Source organism: Sinocyclocheilus anshuiensis, unplaced genomic scaffold, assembly GCF_001515605.1.
Source record: "Sinocyclocheilus anshuiensis isolate Anshui unplaced genomic scaffold, SAMN03320099.WGS_v1.1 scaffold513, whole genome shotgun sequence".
NCBI lineage: Eukaryota > Metazoa > Chordata > Actinopteri > Cypriniformes > Cyprinidae > Sinocyclocheilus > Sinocyclocheilus anshuiensis.
In genome coordinates this window covers 1,505,657-1,512,688 of record NW_015537972.1, presented here as the reverse complement: position 1 = coordinate 1,512,688, position 7,032 = coordinate 1,505,657, and positions in this window count along the sequence as shown.

The following is a 7,032-nucleotide window of genomic DNA, read 5'->3' as shown; positions in this document are numbered from 1 at the left end:
ACAATAGGAAGAATCGCCGACAGCTCTGTCTGGGCCGCAAACTACGTTTCACAACAAAACACACGCGAGAAGTGATAAGGAAATAACGCGAGAACCCGAGTGCGTCAGACCGGAGTTCTCCCTCGAGACTGTAATTATTAAAATATATATATATATATATAACCCGCAAATTGTCTGTGAGCTGATTTCCAGCTACAAGGAGAAAAAGAAAAACAGATTATGCAGGAGGGAGATGCAGGGAACAGGGATTGGGTGTTCTGCAAAGAGAGTTGGAGGTAAATAATTTTGCAGTAACTGTTATGCTGATGTTGTGGCTGGTCAAGCAAATGTTTGTGCTTGTTTCTGTATGATATAAGATTCTGTATGAGTTTGAAAATCGTGCAATGTGAACTCGGCATTAATGTCTTTTATTTCAGTTGATTTCATCTAATGCCGAGTTGTTACTAGCAGCTGTTCATCACTAATGCTCAATCATCACTTAATTAATCACAGAATTATCTAATTAACTTCAGCACTGCTTCACTCTGTAGTGTGGACACATTATTATTAAGTGTTCATTTAAAACTGAGGATTTTGTTGTGGGGTTTAAAGGGTTAAGTGCAACTTCATATGTAATTTTATAATTATTTTATAATTTTCTTTGATACATGGTTAATGTGTATTGCTGAATGTACTGACAAGTATTTCATTTTTATTGAACTTGTATGTTATGTAAGCTATTTATTTCTGTTTAATTACACAGCTATAATGATGAAGTTGCTTTTTACTACATTTAATATATTAACTTTAAATGTAATGCTGAAACATGAAAAAAATTTACTTTAATGTAAAACACATTACATTAAATAATGTGTGACATGCTGGAATCATAAACGTTGCAACTTTTGACAAACCCATGTAGCTTAATTGAACGCATGGTCATAAACAGCAGAATTTAATGAAATAAGTTCACTACACAATTAAATGAATGAATAATGCGTAAAAATGCCGTACAAGGACTTCTGGGAACACTATTGTGCGATGACTCAAATAAACCATTTAAATGAGCCGTCCAAATGAGTGATTCACAAAATTGATTTGGACTTCACTGCCAAAAATATTTAACTGATGCTTCCTGTCAGCCAGCCATGGATCTAAATTGTTTTTTTAAGCATAGTTTTTTCATTTTTTTCTCTTTTTTTTTGCCAGTGTAAGGGCAACTACTTTACTAAAGACTGAAGAACAAAAACAGAAAAACATGATTGTCCTCTAATTACTAAATTGCAAAATAGCAAATAACATACAAAATAAAGACATACCTTAGTGTTCATGTTGAACACAAAGAGCTAGCACTGATTTATTAAGATGCAAAACATGCACACAAAAAAAAAAGCTCAGACAAATGTGTAACACTAATTAAAAACAGTTGTTTAACTTTATGGAAGTTTGTTCATTGGCTTAGAATGCAAATATTTAGCATTAACACGCAACTGGAAATAACATGTTTGGCTGTCGACAAAGGTTTTCGTGAGAGCAGAGTGGCATGGTGAAAGTTATATCCTTTACAGTGCGGCAAATACATTTGTTATTAGCAAACATGCTTGTTATTGGTGAGTGTTGTTATTGCATTTTGAGAGCGTGGCCCGAAAGCCTCACTGAATGGAGCGTGCTGGAGTAAAGTAACAAAGCAGGGGAAGGAAACACGGTCACACACGCACGGTTGTTTTTGCTGCACTACGAGGTGTTGTTTTCAATCCTTTGCCACCCACATGGCATGTTGGAGTGTGAGGAGAGGGTTCAGGTAACGCCATGTGTTCCCGATTAATACAAAAACAAACACTGGAGGTCAGCAGGCAGAACAGACGCCATTACACTCATTAATATCTACATGACTTTTGACTGGCCTCATGGGCTGATGCCGTGTAACCATGGGTCCTGCCACTGAGAACACTGTGCCACGATTACAAACATCAGTGGGCAAAGATGGCAAACTCTCCAGATGGTCAATTAATGTTTGCGGCATCAGCATTGGTTGTTTAATTTACAAGTATAACTGTGTTTATTTAATACAATATATTTCATTTTAACATTTAACTTCCCTATTCATTTTCCTATGTGTTCTTGGTTGTTTTTCTCCTTTCCAATTGGCAGATGCCGATATCTAGAGAGCAGGGTGGGTGATATATAATACAGATTAGAGACTGATATATCTGTTTGGCTAATAAATAATAAATGTTTATAGTCTACTGTTAAGTATTTTGTTCATTTTTTGTTGGAAATGATGATCAAAGGAACAGCATATCTCAAACAGTAGAACATGGCGCTAACAATGCCAAGGTCATGGGTTCAATTCCCAGGAAATGCATGAAAACTGAAAGGATGAAAAGATGAAAACTGAAAAAAATGTGTTGCTTGAGTTCAAATGGCAGACTCGTTTTATCTTGCTACAACTAAATTCACAGCTAGCATTTTATTTTTCCTAAATACACATAAATTAAATCATATTTTCACACTTTTTGCATAATTTCACAAAATTATGGCTTGGATGGAAATGACAAAAATAAATATAATTAAAAACTGTTCTTTTTATTTTTTGTACACAACACTTGTCACCGTAATGACTTTCGAGGATGCCATGCCTTCTCCCGCGCCCCCTGCCCAACTGTGGAGACAGGTAGGTGTTGCACCGCACACCCAGACCCCACTTCGGGACACTATGCCTTCCAAGTCGGGTCCCGGTCCTCCACCACGCTGCCCCACCGTGGGTACGTCTGTGGTTCCTCTGGTCCCGCTAAGGTTTCTGGGAGCCTGGCTAGCACTTCCCAGCCCACCTCGCTGGCTCATTCGGACCCTCAGACTCGGCTATGCGATTCAGTTCGCCCGGCGTCCCCCCAAGTTCAGGGGCATCCAGTTCACCTCCGTGTTGACCAGCGATGCTCCTATCTTATGGGCAGAAATCATAGTCCTGCTGGTGAAGGACGCAATAGAGCCGGTCCCTCCAGCCGATATGAGGGCGGGGTTTTACTTAATTGTAGAGAATACGGCGTTCGGGGTTGTGGACGGGCCCCCATCTGCATTGGCACATCAATTGCCTTGATTTGCTTACAGTACATCTTGCGCTGGGCTGCTTCAAAATGCTGCTACGAGGCAAGCACGTACTGGTGCGTACGGACAACACTGTGATCGTTGCGTACATCAACCACCATGGTGGTCTACGCTCCCGTTGTATGTCACAACTCGCCCGCCTTCTTCTATGGAATCAGAAGCTTCTGAGATCATTTCATGATCCTGTAGACAGTGAGTCTTCGGGGAAGCATAACCTGGTCATCAGGTTTCTGAGGGATGTGAGAAGACTAAATTCTCCTCGCCCTAACTCAGTGCTCTCTTGGGAACTTCTTCTACTGCTTACGGCATTGCAGTCTGCAAAGCTGAGAACTCTGTTGATAAAGACAGTGCTCTTAACTGCACTGGCTTACATCAAGAGGGGAGAACCTGCATGCATTTTTGGTCAATGATTTGTGTCTGGAATTTGGGCCGGCTAACTCTCACATTATCCTGAGACCCCAGATATGTGCCCAAGGTTCCCACCACGCCTTTCAGGGATCTGGTGGGGAGACCTGCAAGTTCTGCGCTCGGAGGAGGCAGACCCAGCCCTAGCTTTGATCTGTCCCGTTTGCACTTTACACCTATATGTGGACCGTACGCGGAGCTTTAGGACTTCAGAGCAGCTCTTCGTCTGTTATGGAGGCCAGCAGAAGGGAAAGGCTGTCTCCAAGCAGAGGTTGGCCCACTGGATAGTGGATGCCATCGTGTTGGCATATCAAACCCAAGGCGTGCCATGCCCGCTTGGATTGAGAGCACACTCGACAAGGAGTGTTGCTTCATCTTGGGCATTGGCGCATGGCGCCTCGCTGACAGATATTTGTAGAGATGCGGGCTGGGCGACACCGAACAGGTTTGCTAGGTTTTATAGCCTTCATGTAGAGCCAGTGTCCTTTCGTGTACTCGCCTCAAGTAGCCAGTGAACCAGAGAGACTGCTCGGTTTCTCGCTTGCTGCGCCATTCCCCTCTACAGACCAGATACGTGCACTTATTCTGCTCTTCAGTTCCTCGCCAGGCCTAACACTCATAAAGCTGCCTGCTAGCTAATCCCTGTGCTAGGCTAGGTGCCATATGTTGTGATCCCCACGGTGATCCCATGTGTGTATTCTTCCACGGTACGGTTCCCCTCTTGGTGAGCCTGTGTCTTTCCCTTGGCAGACTCCGCTCTGCTGTCCCTGCCGGTGTTGTCTCCCTCCTGGGCCAGAGCCACCTCAGAGATATTCCATATGTTGTACTGCCCTTATTGCCCAGCCCAGTCCATATGTGTAATCTCCACATGATACCTCCCTGCGGGCAGGATGTGGATTTTGAAGCGTCCCTGGAAAGGGTATGCTTTCCCACACTGTAAAATCGAATTAGTTGGGCTTACTTAAAAAAAGCATGCAAACCGATTGCTTTGAAAAAACGAAGTAAAATGAAATAGGAATAGTATGTTGTACTGACAAATTCTTAGTTAGTATAGTTTACTTACACGAGAGTTCTATTAACTAAAAAAGAACTGTAGGGGGTACTTGATCCTTTCATTTAGGTTTACTCATGACAGTATAGCTACTCACTGACTCCCAGAGTGCATTGTGGCATGAATAAATTATGCAGTTGCTTTGTTTTACAGTTGTTGTTTCTATTTGACAATTTTATTTGCTGTCTTGTGACAGTAGTAGCACAACAAAAATAGCAAATAAAATGGTTATTGTTGCAATTACTGAAAATACATTAAATTGAATTGTTACCATTGTTGTGATTCACGTGCTGAATGTTTAAGTCTGTGTGTGACTTTAGCATATTACCACACACTATTTAAGGGTTATTTAAACCCAATTAAAAGCATCTCAAGGTATTTATGAAAAATGAAATTTGATGAAGTTCGTTAATTAACACACACAAAAAGTTCACTAATTCTTTAATTAGAAGATAGATCACCTTCTAAAAGCAACCTATTTATTACTTTTTTTCCCTTGAAATCAAGTAACTCTGACTTCAGTAAACTAGCATTCACCCGAAGCTTTGTTTTCATGTGTTTTTGTTGAACATAACAGTAGGGGGTACTTGATCCTTTCATTTAGGTTTACTAAAGGACTTAGTATAGCTACTCACTGACTCCCAGAGTGCAGTTGCTTTGTTTTACAGTTGTTGATTTTATTTGCCAATTTTATTTGCTGTCTTGTGTCAGTAGTAGCAGAACAAAAAGAGCAAATAAAATGGTTATTGTTACAATTAATGAAAATAAATTAAATTGAAATGTTACCATTGTTGTGATTCACGTGCTGAATATTTAAGTCTGTGTATGACTTTAGCATTTTACCACACACTATTTAAGAATTTTACAAACCCAATTAAGATCATCTCAAGGTATTTATGATTAATGAAATTTGAAAAAGTTCATTAACAATCACACACAATAAATTCACTATTGCTATAATTAGAACATAGGTCACTTTCTAAAAGCATCCTATTTATTACTTATCTTTCCTTGAACTCAAATAACTCTGACTTCATGATGCATTGCTGCATTAACAGGAAGAAAATTATAGTAACATAAATGAAGTTCCAAGTGCTCAACCAAAGGGAACGTTAATCACTAAACAAGCCCTGTCCTATCTTCCGCCCCAGTTGCCGCGGGGGGACCAGGTGGCTTACTAGGGGCGCTGGAAGGGGCAGCATCCGTGGTGCTTTGGTAGGGATCCCAATTCGTCGGTCACAACTTGACTCGTAGTGACCGACTGAAAGGGAACGTCTCGGTTACGTATGTAACCCTCGTTCCCTGAAGGAGGGAATGGAGACGTCACGTCCCGTCGCCACGGTTGCTGTACCACTGCTGAGCGGCCGTGGCACCGGAATATGCCTGAATATGCCTGAACACCGGAAAACGTACTCGGTCACTAATGTAACTTCGGTTCCCTGAGATACGGGAACGAGTACTGCATCTTGCTAGACGCATATGGGAAAAAAGCCTTTTTTCTCCTGAACTGAAGCCTATTTCATTCACGCAGTGAAACTGCATGGCCATTGGTTCGTGCAGGGCTTTAAAAACGAACCAATGGCGCTGCAGCGGAGCTGCACGAGCCTATGGCGACGAAGCCCGCCAAAGCCCGCCAGAATGGGCGGGGCATCTGGCTATATAAGCGGGCGCTCGCCACAGGAGTCTCAGGTTTACTTCGACTGAAGCGACAACTGAGTCGTGCAGCTACATAGCACGGCCAGCAATGCAGTACTCGTTCCCGTATCTCAGGAAACCGAGGTTACGTTAGTAACCGAGTACGTTCCCTTTCAATACTTCATTCGTACTGCGTCTTGCTAGATGCATATGGGAACAGTCCAATCACTCCGTGCTAATGCAGTGGAATCGACTAAAGGTATAACTTCCATAAGCAACCAATACTTATAGAGAAGTCAACAATAACCCAAGGCTAAAGCGGGCTTCTAGGTCACACCCGGCCTGGTTAATCATTCCAGAGTATACCCGTAACTTCGACACCCAGGGGTCGAGAGCTAAAACCAGAGAACTTGGGCGCCCAGGGGTCGAGAGCTAAAACCAGAGAACTTGGGCGCGACACGGCCAAGGGCTCTCTGTCATGTCTGTTTACACAGCGCGTGCCATTTCAAAAAAAGACCACTTTAAGGCATAGAGGCGTCTCGTAGACGGAGCTCTAGCCTCCGAAATTGTTTAAGACTCGCTCTGGGAAGCACGAAGGCTCCCGTCGAGCGGCCAGAGGTGCAGGGCCCATAGTTTGGGCCGAGGATGCCATAATGTCCCGTTCGCTTGAGAGAGGAGATCCCGTCTCAGTGGAACAGGCCAAGGGGCCGCTATCAGTAGCTGAGTCAGCTCTGATAGCCACAGCTGGTTCATCCACAGGGGGCTACCAGGAGAACCCTGTGTTTTTGTTCCCTCACTCGCCTGATTACCTGTGGGATCAGAGCGATCGGGGGGAATGCATAAAGAAGGAGGTTGGG